The sequence below is a fragment of the Pinus tabuliformis genome, chromosome 3_1, assembly GCF_031772625.1.
Source record: "Pinus tabuliformis cultivar Carrire ecotype Pingquan chromosome 3_1, CPIR1, whole genome shotgun sequence".
Taxonomy (NCBI): Eukaryota; Viridiplantae; Streptophyta; class Pinopsida; order Pinales; family Pinaceae; genus Pinus; species Pinus tabuliformis.
In genome coordinates this window covers 757867015-757880947 of record NC_142301.1, presented here as the reverse complement: position 1 = coordinate 757880947, position 13933 = coordinate 757867015, and the positions used below count along the sequence as shown (strand labels likewise).

The window sequence follows — 13933 nt, the reverse complement described above, 5'->3', positions numbered from 1 at the left end:
ACGTGTGCTGCTGGTATGCTTTTTTCCACCTGCCAACTAACCTTTGTGATAATCTAAACGTTGTCATCGGCGAAATATTTGGGAAGAAAGCAAAAAGATGAGGAGTGTCTTTGTCATCAGCGAAATATTTGGGAAGAAAGCAAAAAGATGAGGAGTGAATAAAAAATTCGAATATTGGTGAAAGTGGCTGTGAATGGTGGGGACACTTGCGAAAGTATATATACACACAGCGTACTTTCCCTTTCATCTCGTCTCTGCTGCTCTACTCTGAATTAAATTGGCTTGCCTCGTGTTTTCTCCGTGCTTGTTTCCTGAGCTGCATGGCCCTGCATTTTGACCTTTTGAGTTTTTAATTTTCACCCCTTTTGTTTCCTGAGCTGCATGGCCATGCATTTTGCCCTTTCGAGTTTTTTATTTTCACCCCTTCTTTTGGTTTTTTTTTGGCTGTGTGTTTGCATTGTTTGGCCGGGCCATTTTTTTCTGGGTTGTGTTTGCATTGTTTGCCTGGGAGATTTTATTTTGTTGCTGTATGCAGAGCGGAAGACGCGTGAGAGATGAAACCCGTGAGGGAAGGTGTAAGTATGCTTTTGTTTTTCAGTTTATATATAATTGATATGGGTTTTACTAATGAATTTGTACAGGGAGAAACTGCGTGGTAGACGATGGATGGCTGTAGAACCATAGATTTTAAGGGCTTTAACCTTATAGAGAATGTTTTTATCTTCTCTGGCAGTTCTTGCTCATTGGTTTTGACCATTAATTTTAAAACAGGTGAAAAGCAGAGCTTGCCATTGACGGATAAGATAAGACTATAATCCTTTTCATTAATTTTTTTTAATGTTTTTTTTACTTGTTTATATGTTTATCGATATCATCGTGCTTCTCGCATCGCGCTTCTCTGTCAAATCCTTTTAAGCCTGGGTTTAAACGGTTTGCAGGGAATTTAGGAAAAGGTTACATGACACACGTGACGAGGACAAAGAATAATGACGTGCAATGTTCTGATTGCGGATGGTACATCCATTCATCTCATTCTAGGTCTGCTACTTATCGTTTCTTCTTTCTTTTCGGACACCTTGTAGCCTCGAAAAGGAGAAAACATTCTAATTCCATTTCTCATAGTCTCTGCAAGTACATATTCTGCAGGCATGCATTATTTGCCCTCGTGATTTTATTTTGTATTTTGTGGCTGTATGTAAAGCAGAAGAGTTTGCAGGGATAAAATCCGAGTTGCCTATTCTGAGAGGAGGTGAAGGTATGCATTTGTTTTTCAATTTATATATATTCAGATATGTTTTACTAATAGATTTGTAGAGTGAAAAGCCGCGTAGTAGATAATGGCTTTGCATAGAATCTGGTCAAAACCCTCTTTATTCACAGTGAATCTGTGCGAAATCGCTAGTGCTTTCCCTTTAGAAATATGCTTTTATTTTCTTTGAAAGTTCTTGGTTAGCAGTTTTAACCTGGTTGATTCTGGAGCAAGTGAAGAGGAGGGCACGCCAATGAGAAATATGTCTTCGTTTTTTTCTTTCTGACTTACCTTCCCATATGTGCATGCGAATCAATCTTCTTCGTCAAATATTTTCAATTTGTTTAAGCTTTGTTTTAATGGTTTAGGTGTATCTCATTTCGAAGGTAGGTGACACGTGGGATGAGATAGGAAGAATAATAATGTGCAATCTGATGGTGGGTTTCGTACGTTCTTGCGGCTCATTCATTCTTTTATGTATGCTGATTACTCTTGCCGTAAAAGGGAAGATGACACGATAACCCTTCTCTTAATGTCTTGTGTTTTTTGACTTGTTTATTTGTTTATCCGTATCAATGCATATTTCTGTCCAATCTTTTTAAGCCTCGATTTAAATGGTTCGCAGAACAAGGACGTGCAACGATCTGATTGGTGGATGGCACATCCATTCATCTGATCCATTTTTTTTTCTTAAAGGTACGCTACTTTCCGATGCTTCTTTCTCTTCGAATACCTTTTCGCCTTGAAAATGAGAAAACATTCTAATTCTATTTCTTAGTCTATGCAGGTACATATTCTGCAGGCATGCATTGTTTGCCCTCATGATTTTATTTTGTATTTTGTGGCTGTATTTATGTAGAGCAGAAGAGTCGGTAGAGATAAAATGGGTGGTGCCCATTCTGAACGGAGGTGAGGAGATGCATTTGTATTTCAATTTATATATATTCAGGTATATTTGACTAATAAATTTGTACTGTGTGCATTTTCATCAAAACCCTTTTTATTCACAGTGAAGCCGTGCGAAATCGCAAGAGATGATGCTTTTATTTATTTTTGGCAGTTCTTGCTTATACGTTTTAACCTGGTTGATTTTGGAACAGGTGAAGAGGTGGGATCGCCAATTAGAAAGACGAGACACGAAGCTTTGGTTTATCTGTGTTTTTATAATTCATTCTGACTTACCTTCCCATATGTCTATGCGAATCAATAGGACACCATGTTTTTTGTCAATTCTTTTTTTAGCTATGTTTAAATAGTTCAGTGAATTTGGAAATTAGATGACACGTGGGATGAGATAAGAAGAATACGAATGTGCAATTCGACGGTTGGTTTCGTACGTTCTTTCGGCTCATTCATGCTTTTAGGTAAGCTAGTTACTGATTTTTTTTTCTATTCGTATACCCTTTTGCCGTAAAAAGGATGAAAGCGTTCAATAATTCGTACAGATTCTATAGCCACGCGTTCTGTCATTCTCGGTATATGTAAACTGCTAATCCCGTAGAGGATTAGGGTCACATCATTTTCTTCGGTATTTCTCTTGGTATTTGCATTTTTTTTTGGCAATATAATTCTATTTTGTTACAGGATGGACATAAGAAGATAGATCGCGAGTCATTGTTATGCTTGGATCAACAATGGCCTGCATTTGTATAAAGCCCTAAGGGCACTGCTGCCTCTTTTGGGCGTTGGATGAATTAATGGACACGAACATTCTGCTACGAGGCCCTAGAGTTGACAAGAACGAGGCTCCGGCTTGTAGGTACAATTGTTTTGGTTGATTGTTTGGCTGGGCAATTTTATTTTATTACAGGATATAGAGCAGAGCATAGATGGGTAAAGAGGAAAACCGTGATAGTGTGGATAGGTATACTTTTGTGTATCTCTTTTAATCTATACTCAGATAGGTTCTAGTAATAGATATCTACATGGAGAATGGATAGGAATTGTTATTAATTGGAGTGCTTAAACTTTTTTTATTTCGATTTCAGAATGAAGTTGGACAGCATCGCGAGAGTTTTAAAACCAGTGATATGTCAATTGACAAATGATGGTCAGACTACTCTAGATAAAGCTATTTTGCTTTTAATTACTTTGCATGCGGATTGATTTTGCCCTTCTTCAAACAACGAACTCTGATTTGCAACAGGTGAAGGACAGGGTTTCATTGACGATGCAGATGAGACGAATATTATGCTTATTTTTCAATTTAACCTGATGTCTTCCACAGGTTCGTTTGAGTTGTTTACATTATTTTTATATTCCAGACCATACCTGGTTTTAAAAATGTTTGCAGTGCTTTATGCTCTTCGATTGAGTTTGAGCAGTGATTTTCACTTTTTTGTTTTGTAGATGAGATATTATGCCGAAGGAGGAGAGAAGAAGATTAATACAATGGTGGTCCAAACAGGTCTCCAACTCTCTGTAGGTAGTTAAGTTTTTCTATACGTCATACTCTGTGTAGGTAGGTAAAATTTCTGTTATTTTCCGTTCGGTAATATGGAAGTTAACTCTAGGATAACTACAAGTTTCGCATATAATGAAGTCCATATATTTATTCTACGTCAGCTTTTGCTTCGGTGTATATTTTAAAAGATTAAAATAGAAAGAAAAAATCGGGCCATGCTCAACTTGGTCAACTTGGTCTTATAAACTAGGTTTTAAATTCGATGCGTGTTCGGAAGATTAAAATAAATATAAAAGGGGAAATACTAAGCATGGTCTAATTTTTTTTCCGCATATGTATATTCATTAATTGTATTTTGTATATTGATATTATTACAATTTGAACTAGGACATCTTATGTTAGATTTAGGGTGTACATTTATGAATTTCATAGAAAATTATGAATTCTATAGAAAAAGAGAAAAGTTGGAAAATTTTGATGGTTACCATCTTAAAGAAATAGAATGATAACTAGGAGTCAAGTCTTTTAAACTTTTTTTAAGCTGCGTTTAAATGGTTGGTTAATTCATTATTTTAGGTATGCTGGTTACTGATTCTTCTTTCTATTCGTATACCCTTTTGCCGTAAAAAGAAAAAAGCATTCAATAATATGTACATATTCTATAGGCACGCATTTGGTCCATTCTCGGTATATGTAAACTGCCCCGTAGAGGATAAGGGTTAAGCATCATATTCTAAAGTATTTTTCTGGGTATTTGCATTTTTTTGTTAGTACAATGGTCTGCATTTGTATTATGAAACCCTAAGAGTAGTGTTGTCTGTCTGTTTTGGGTGTTGGATGAAGTAGTGGACACGAACTCTACTCCTGCTACAAGTCCCTAGAGTACTACTATGATTACCGACGTATGACCGGAAGAATATCACGAGCCTCCGCCCTGTAGGTACAATTGTTTTGGTCCTCTTTGGTTGATTGTTTGCATTGTTTGGCCGGGAACTTTTATTTTGTTGCAGGAAAGATGAACCTATGATTTTGGATGACAAGTGCAGCTTAACAGTAGGTATGGTTTTGTTTCTCTTTTAATCTATATTCAGCTAGGTTACAGTAATAAATATCTACATGGAGAATGGATAGGAGTTGTTATTTGAGGGCTTACCCTTTTTTATTTGTTATTTTGATTTCAGATTGAAGTTAGACGATATCGCAAGAGTTTTAAAACCAGTGGCATATCAATTGACCGTGATGGCCAGGTTATTCCAGATGCAGCTCTTTTTCTTTTAATTACTTTGCATTCAGATTGATTTTGCCCTTGTTCAAACAACGAACTCTGATTTGCAGCTGGTGAAGGGTAGGGTTTCATTGATGATGCAGATGAGACGAGAATATGATGCTCTTGTTTCAACGTAATCCGATGTCTTCCGCAGGTTCGTTTGGGTTGTTTACATTGTTTTTGTATTCCAAACCATACCTAGTTTAAAAATGCTTACAGTGCTTTATGCTCTTTAGTTTGAGCCGTGATTTTCACTTTTTTGTCATCTCTTTGTAGATAAGATATTATGCCGGAGGAGAGAAGAAGATTAATACTATGCTGGTTCAAACAAGCCTCCAACTCTCACATTCTTCGCCCGGACACACAGGTCCATTTTCTGTACATCATACTCTCTGTCTGTAGGTAGTTAAAATTTCTGTTATTTTCTGTTCAGTAATGTGCAATTGAAGTCTGGTATAACTACAACTTTCGCATATATTCAAGTCCATATATTGATACTACGGCAAACTTAAACTAGACTTTACTTATATGTATCAATGTATATTTTAAAGATTAAAATTGAAATGAAAACTGGGCATGCTAAGCTTGGTATTATAAATTAGGTTTTACATGTATAAATTCGATGATATTCAGAAGATTAAAATAGATATACAAAGGGGAAATACTAGGCATGGAATGATAACAATTGCTCTGAAGCGAGATCGCTACTATCTGCTCAAGTTCCTACTGAACTTGAGTATTCTATAGAAAAAGAGAAAAGTTGGTGAATTGTGATTGTTACCAACTTGATTAGTTACTTTATAATATTTAAAAGAAATAAAATAACAATTTGAGTTTTTTAGGAAATTAGGTTGCTTGGAACCTTGCTTTCATGGTAATGGAAATTTCTGGTTATACTTGTTGAGATAAATGTTGAAAGGCTCCATTTAGACTCGAGTCTCAATGTCAGCATGGCCCATAGGATGTTTGTCTCCATTGATAGTGGCATTTATGTAGGATGTTTGTCTCCATTGATAGTGGCATTTATGTAATGTCTCTCCAGTGATGAAGCTTGTGAATTTGGAGGCATATGATTTCCTTTGCTTCTTTGGTGATCTTCCCATTGGATGGGAGTTTTCTTCATTATTATTAGTCTTGTATTGCCTATGGGAAGGAGTTGGTTTTGTTGGTATTGCTATTCTATCACTGATTGTGATGAAGGAGATGTGTTTTCAGTAAAGGTGTGTAGACTTCATGTTATACTAAGGAACTTTGGATTAAAATTTGTGAGAACTTTACCAAAAGAGTTAGATGATTCTAGAGTAAAGGTTATTCTAAAGCCATAGATGATGTAAGTGAGTGTAGTAGTGAGTTGTATTAATACCATATACTATATTAGATGATTCTAGATGTTTAACTTTGTCGTCTTTAATATGTTATACGATGTGTATGTTATGTTTCATTTTCTTACTTGAATCAAGTTTGGGATGTAGTATAGTTTTTTTTTTTTTAACATGATGCTACTCACCCCACCCTCTTGGGTGGGAAGGATTACAATTTCTATGTTCAACCGCTTCAAGCTAGAACCAATTAATAGGATGCATTGTAGTTATTTGCATGACCTTTACCTTTAGTGATGGATGTTAGTTATATAACCTTTTGTGAGTGAGTGAGGTTATTGCATAACCTTTACTGCACCTTGTAGTCAACCATCTCGATTCTATCAAATTTCCTCAACCACTAAGGCCCTCCCATCAATTGTGTAAGCCACTTAACATGTCTTCATTTTTTTCATTGACTAAGAACAAGTGTGAGATATAATTGGGGTTAGAGCATGCCTCTGTAGAGGTCACTATTGGCAACACTATGGAAAAAGGAAACATTCTCATGGGTGGAGAAGATGAATGCTACCATTAATAGACTAAGGCTACCACTTCATGTCCATTGGACACCCACTATTGAAATGCTAGTTGAAACTATTATAAAAAGACCATGTAAGACTATTTCTCTCACTTAGTTCGTATTTTTATAGTAAAGTATATGCGAATTTTTAAACCATAAAAATCATTTTCAAAGTTTCATTGAAACAGGCACAACTCCAACAACCTAAATTATCAAATCTTCTTTTTTTGGTCTATCATTTCCTTTTCCCAAGACTAACCTTGAACCTTTTTCTTTTTCCTTGAGAAATATCTTTATATTTCTTATGAGGAATATTCATGTTTTGGTCCTTGAGGGATTTCTCATACTTAATAATAAGGCTTGAAGCCATTACAACAATGCTCATCATGTCAGTGGCGGGAATTGTAGTTGGTTGGGGAGAATAACAATCATTCATCACTACTACCAAAGAAAATCCTAATTGACAAGATTAATATTGAACCTTATTTCAAGCTAGCTATTAAGCTATTTTCCTTTTCTGGATCGTGACAGTTAGTTTTCTTATTGAAGTAATAGTTACATTTTTTTTACTTCAATCTAGCCTTGCATTGAGTCTTGATTTAGTTTATTATTTTAGTGATTTCTTGTGGGTTAAGAAACTATACTTGAGATGTATTAACTCTTATTTAGATGCGATACTTGTCCTTCATTTTCTTTTCCATGTATAGGATTATAAGAATTTTTAGCCATCAAAATTATCCATTACTAAAACCAAAGCAATTTCATTTTGAAGTGCGTATTTTGAAATTCAATTACTTAATATGCTTTTTGAAAAAACACCTTATATCAACTAGTTCTTGTAATTGAGATCATAATTTTAAAACTCAGATTGCCTCAACTTAGAAGTGGATGAGTTGATATGTGACTCATTCAACTCAACCTTCATCTTGGTTCAGGGATAATGTTTGTTTTGTGCATTAGTCCATTTCACTTTGTACTATGATTTACTAGCAAAATGTTTTTTGTGCCTAAAGCAAGTACCAACCTATTTTTTGCATGATTTTTAGAGGAGTTTTATTTTTTTACTGTATTCAAGGTAGTGCTTAGTTAATCATGTGAGACCTTATTTGTATGTTAGATTCTATTTTATTAGTTTTTTGTTGAAAAAGTACTGTAACTTTGAGGACAGGTCACGAGGCCTCTAAGAACAACCGTTGCCACTTAGAATGAATGCCAAATAAAGAGAGGAATTTCCATCAATTACATTACCGGGAAGCAACCTAGTTGTATGAGATAAGGAAAGTCTACTAGTAATAAAAAATGTTGGCGTTTTTATATGTAGAAAATAATGAAAAGTCGAAAATTTCCCCTCAACCTTGAGGTTTCTCAGGTTGAGGTTTCTCACATCTATTTTCTAGACAATATTTTGTGTCTGATGGTTTGGAATCTTAATTTTTTTTTTTTTTTAATCAGTAGTTAAAATTTAATTATTTTATGTATTTTTTTGAGAATTGAATCATTGAAATCAAATTGGTTTGAGTTGATCCAAATCGAAGTTGAAACTCGAGTTAATAGGTGGTTGAGTTGATGTGTGAGTCCAAATTTTAAAACTTTGAATGTGATTGCCTTTCCCATTTGTTTACATGCCTTTGAGCACATTCTTCCCAAATTGATCATGTTTAGGATATTTTATCTAATAAAAAAAGGACCACTTCTAAAAGAGATCATTTGTGTGCTTTGACATTTCAAAGCATTTATTTTCAAATGTAACAAATGTGGTGGCTTGGTGGTCAATTGATTCCTATAGTCAAGTATCTCTTTTCTATTCATCATAGCTTTCTGAGGATGTGACTCCAAAATCATGGCTTTTAGGCTCTTTGAAAATGGGTTTTAGAAACTAGAGTGCTTTTGATTTTTGAGTTTATTGTTTCTAAGTCAATTATTTGGCATATTTTTTATTCATCTCCTCTTATCATTAGGTTATTGCAATGAGGAACCTCTTTTCCCTCAACTCCCAAGATTCCATGGTACATGCTTGGTCCTTATATGTCCCTGTTTTTGAAGTTATTTTTTGGTGCAATTTATGTTAAAGTCCTTGCTATCAGGTTTCCACAATTAGCACACCTACTTGACATCATTGCACCTAATATTCTCATTGGCCTACTTTAGTGGGCATACGTGAGACATTGATACAACATTGGGACAATGACCCACTGTAACCTTAGTCAAAATCCCTTGCTCTTTACAAACTTTCACCAATGGGATGAGTCCCGAGTGTGAAAATTTATTGATCTAACAATCTCAAGAATGCTACTGCAACCAACTGAATCTACTTCACGTAGATTGTAAATTATATTACAAACTTATTTCAGATTTCTTCATGAAATATTGAAGTAGCCTACACCAAATTAAATATGATTATGAAACTTAGAAACTGAGCAAGGAAAATAGAAACACATAGGACATCGCTATTTTTGGACAAATAATCCCTGGAAAAACCCAATGCGGGAAAATCGGTGCAACAACTTCGAGGGTTTTATTTTTATGCAAGAGAAAATCTGAGTACAATTCTAGGATGCTCAACTAGAAATCCGATACAGAGAGAACACTAGACAAAAGACTGGTGAAATGATCTCACCCTGTCACTAGGAGAATCAGTGACTGATCCAGCGAAACTAGAGGCTCTGCATCACCCTTTACGTGGCCTTTGTGGAAAACTGCGTCACTCCTGACAGTTTCTATGTCACCCCTCTTGGGTATTACACTGCCCCTCTTTCGGATCCTCTGCTGGCTAAGAAAATCAGTCTTCTGCCTCCCGGACTCACACCTCGGCTTCCGACAACTGAAACTCAACTTCCCTTAGCAGGAAACTTGACTTCCCCTCAAGGACTACGTTGCTTCTATGTGGGCCAACGTCAACATTCCTTTGGACATCTTTTTGTCCTCCCTTTGCCCTGTACTCTTCCAAAATTCTTTCTTCTGGATTCTCACTGCCCCTCTGCTACAATAAATCTCTTCAATTTATTTTTCCTAAGTTTAGATTTAGGAACCCCATTAAAAATATTAATTATTTTAATAAAATCACTTTTGGGTGGAATTTCTCAAAACGCTTTCTGGGTTCTTTGGAATGCATGTGCGCAAGCCTCACTGCAAAATTTGAGGGTTAGAGCACATCCGATGCTACCCCAAATCAACACTGAGGAGAAGAGAATCACTTAGAATGAGTAGATCAATGATTTAGGTGTGAAGTGATTCCACAAAGCCGATCCGAGGAGAGACACAACAATGGATCAATGCTTCAATGAAGCTAACACACTCTAAGAAAGGCTTTGAGAGGTCAAGACCTAGGGTTTTGAATATGATGATGATAGTAGGTATTCCTAAGGTCAAGACTCTAGGAGATGTGGCAGGACCTCTTAAAAAAGCCATATGTGATGATTTAATTCTTCTTAAGGGCTCTTCTCTCTCCTAGAGAGACCTAAGAAAGACTTGCACTAGACCTAGGGTTTTATGAATAACCGTGGAAATAAATACTTCCAAGTAGCTCAATAGGGCAAGGCAAGGGAAGAGAAAGAAGGGAGGAGAAAGGCTTTCATGTGATTTGTTCTAATGAATACTAAGCTCATACAACCCTCAAAGAAGTCTCCAAGGTGAGAGAGAGACTATAGGTTTTCCCTCTTAGAGTAGCACCTAGGGAAAGAGATTTTATGGATGAAACTTGGGCGGATGCCCACCAAACTTGTAGCATAGGTAGCATAGACCCTGAGCTTGATGTTTGGACCCTCGGATTCCTGAAAATCACCTCCCTAAAAGTTCGTTGCAATCCCTAGATTTCCACCCTACTTTTAGGGGACCGATGTTTAAGAGGAGAAAATATGGAGAAAGAGGAGTTTTATCACCAAAATCCTTGGACTAGTGCCTAGTCTTTTGGGCTATGGAGTCCTAGATGCATTAGATTGGCCAAATTTGTCCTTAAGGAGGTAAAAAATTGATGCGATAGCTACCAACCTTCAATAATTACCTACTATTAGAACATGGAGTTTCATGAAGAAAAATAACATTTCATCACTAGGAACATTCATTGCATGCTATAACATGAGTAACATATACAAGGGCTAACCAAGTAACTTCTAAAAAAAATTCTTCAAGCAAATTAGGGCACAATAACATTTACATTAGTTGCAACAATTACATACATTAGATATTTTCAAGAGAAAGATTTCATCAACAAAAAAACTTACAAGATAATCTTGCAATATGTTCATCCATATTCAAGAAGTAACTCCAAGACAAGATCAAAAATAAGTTCCAAATATCATAGCGCACCCAAGATACTCCAATAGCTTCCAAAGAAAAAGTGTGAGTTATTTTACAAGAGAAGAATCCAAGTGATGATGATGAGTTCTCACAAACGAGACTCACTTCTATTGATATGAGTCTCTAAAAATCAAATTAGCCTAATGAGCCCCCAAAATTATAAAATAATGTGTTAAAAACAAGTCTTGGTCACAAGCCGACCAAGTAGCTATTACAAGTTATGAATTAACAATCCATATGCAAGTCGAGTTGATGACGTCATGATGATGTAGGGTTGCGTTGGGTCCTCTAAATGCCATGATGAGAGAGGGCTCCAATAAAGATGAATTAGGGTATGGTCCCTAATTTGCCATGCAAGTAATCGTGTGGGGCCTTAAAGTGGGTTTGGAGCACAAATGTTGGTCTCATGGGTCTTTGGATGAAAGAAAAGCTTAGACATTGCTCTAAATGTGGGTTTCGATGATGGTGCCTTGCCTTCCATGCGTCAAGGATGAGACAAACCTCCTTTGGGCCTTGGATCGACTGCCATGATCATGCTAAGCCAGCTAGGGCGCACTGGTCTGAGTGCATCATCTTGCGAATAGTGTGGGGCAATGAACAAATTGTTGAAGGTGTTGAGGGTGCCCATGGCATGAAAACAATGCTCTAACACATGATGGAGTCCCATGGTTCTCAATGGATCCCCTAGGGATGTCAATATGATCCTTAGGTGGGCTCTAGCTCAATTAAGTTGCCCAACCCATGATGAAACCACATGCACATCACATATAAGATCCAATGCACTTCCTCACTATCAGGTACAATAATTCATTAGTGCATTTAAGTGAACCAAGATTGTTAATTAAGGGCACATTGAGACTTCACAATGGGATTCCCTTCCAAATTTGGGTCCTTAAGCTTTGTAATACTGTTATCTCCCTAGGTAGTAGTGGCTAATAAACAACCCTATTAGGTGTTCCTAGCCCCTAAGGGGAGAGACATATCCAAAGTACATCCTTCAATTGATAGGGCTCATGAGAATAATGATGAGATGGATGGGGACACAGGGGTCTCAAAGCCAAATTCCATGGGTTCTAGGATGGTAATGATGAGGGATGCCCACTTGTTTAGGTTTACAGATGTAGGAGGGAGCACTAGCGGATACAAAAGTTACGTCGGCCTTTGTTTTTCCACCCTTTTTCATTTGCCTTTTGCCTTTTCTTGAGTTTTTTCGTTGTATTATTGCTTGGGGTTCCAAGAGGTGAGAGCATGTTGTGTATGCTATAAGTTGTTATTACCCCCTTAAGGTGGGGTAGTTCAGCACCCACTAGGAGTTGGGACATGCATGGGTTCGTTAATGATTTTGGGGCAGTCATGGGCCCTAGGAACCAAGGTGATTGCCATAATGATAAGGGGTAGAGCTCTTGTTTTGGCTTTTTCCCACGTGCTATTTTAATGTCCCGACCATCTTTTGCATTATATATATATATATATTATTTTTTTTTTCTTGCTTTTGGCCATGGTATGCTTTTAACGTTTGTTTAGCTGTGTCAACCTCTGTGGCAACATCTCCAGGGCCCACACTAAAGATGTGGACAAGGGGAGGGGGTGTACCAGTACCTAAGTTACCAGGATTCGGATACGGATACGGATACGGATACGGATCCGGATCCGCTAGTTTTTTGAAAATCTAAGATCCGGATACGGTAAGGATACGTCACGTACAATATATATATATATATATATTTATATTTATATTTAAACTTTTAAAAAACACCTTAAAGCAAAAAAATCAAATACTCCATGAAACCATCAAACATTTTTAGAACATTGAATGATAAAATCATAAATATGAAGATTTAAACATTGAAATGGTGCATCGTCCCTCATACAAAGACTAAAGTAACAAAAAGGTCCAAGGATCATCATTCATAATATCATGAATGATAATAGTAAATACATTTACATATCCTCAAATGGATCTATATCTTCTGCATATTGCAACTCTACATCATGAATAGATGATGGGGGTCCTGGAATGTAGGAAGTTGCATCAGGAGGCTGGACTGGTGGTGGAACAATATCCTCAAGTAGGTTGAGGTGAGTCATGGCATTCAGTGTCAGGTTCAAGTCAGAGATCTCAGGCTCCACATCCCACATCCTGCTCGGACCTTTTTTATACTCTGGTTCAACATGTGATAGAAGACGAAGGTTGGAATGAACATAAACAAGATCCTCAGCCTTTGCCGCTCCCAACCTGTTTCGCTTCACTGAATGGATGAAGCCATATGTACTCCAATTCCTCTCAGCTGATGAGGAACTAGCAACCTGTGATAACAACCTAGTGGCTAGAGTAGAGAGATGAATGCTATCCCCACCATGGAAGCCCCACCAAGTAATAGGATCAAGATGCCCTCGATCATCCATAGCTACTGGATCTGAAAAGCTACCAGTAGACTGTACAAACCCTCCAAATTCTTGGCGGACTTCCATTGCAACTCCCATATCTCTATAAATTTTCCTCAAAGCTGTCTTGTATCCTTGTACCACTTCAGAATCTTTGTTTGGTGTTGTTCTACCAGGTAAAGACAAAATTTTAGAATGATAGTATTTAGGGTGCAATGCATATGCCAAAAGGTGTAATGGTGTGGCCATTTTGTTCCACCTTTCTGTAACTATGTCCTTCACTAAATAATAGAATGTTTCATAAGGGTCATTTTCACTTGCCCTGATAATTTCCCTTATCCTCTCCAACATACTATCAATGTTTTCATAAACTTCCCCCAAGCAAGGTGTATCTGTATCAAATGCCCTGATTAAGGTCAAGATTGGTTCAGTGAACCGTAGAAGATATTGA

At 36.8% G+C, this 13933-nt stretch overlaps 1 long non-coding RNA gene across 6 annotated transcripts in view; it reads left to right on the top strand.

Annotated features, from left to right (window-relative positions):
* Positions 1–273: 273 nt before the first annotated feature.
* LOC149189585 (uncharacterized) overlaps positions 274–13933 on the top strand; it is a 133971-nt gene continuing 120311 nt past the window's right edge. Inside the window, exons 1-15 of one of the 6 annotated variants that reach the window (XR_016256410.1) lie at positions 274–575; positions 734–1038; positions 1205–1255; positions 1618–1686; positions 1875–1945; positions 2109–2158; positions 2350–2613; positions 2834–3008; positions 3238–3299; positions 3396–3476; positions 3599–3674; positions 4500–4710; positions 4835–4900; positions 4989–5074; positions 5197–5287. This is a non-coding gene — a long non-coding RNA (uncharacterized LOC149189585). Of the gene's footprint in view, positions 576–733; positions 1039–1204; positions 1946–2015; positions 2159–2349; positions 2614–2833; positions 3009–3237; positions 3300–3395; positions 3477–3598; positions 3675–4499; positions 4711–4834; positions 4901–4988; positions 5075–5196; positions 5288–13933 lie in introns of those variants that run through there. The other 5 variants (XR_016256408.1, XR_016256409.1, XR_016256412.1 and 2 more) reach the window with 5 other exon arrangements.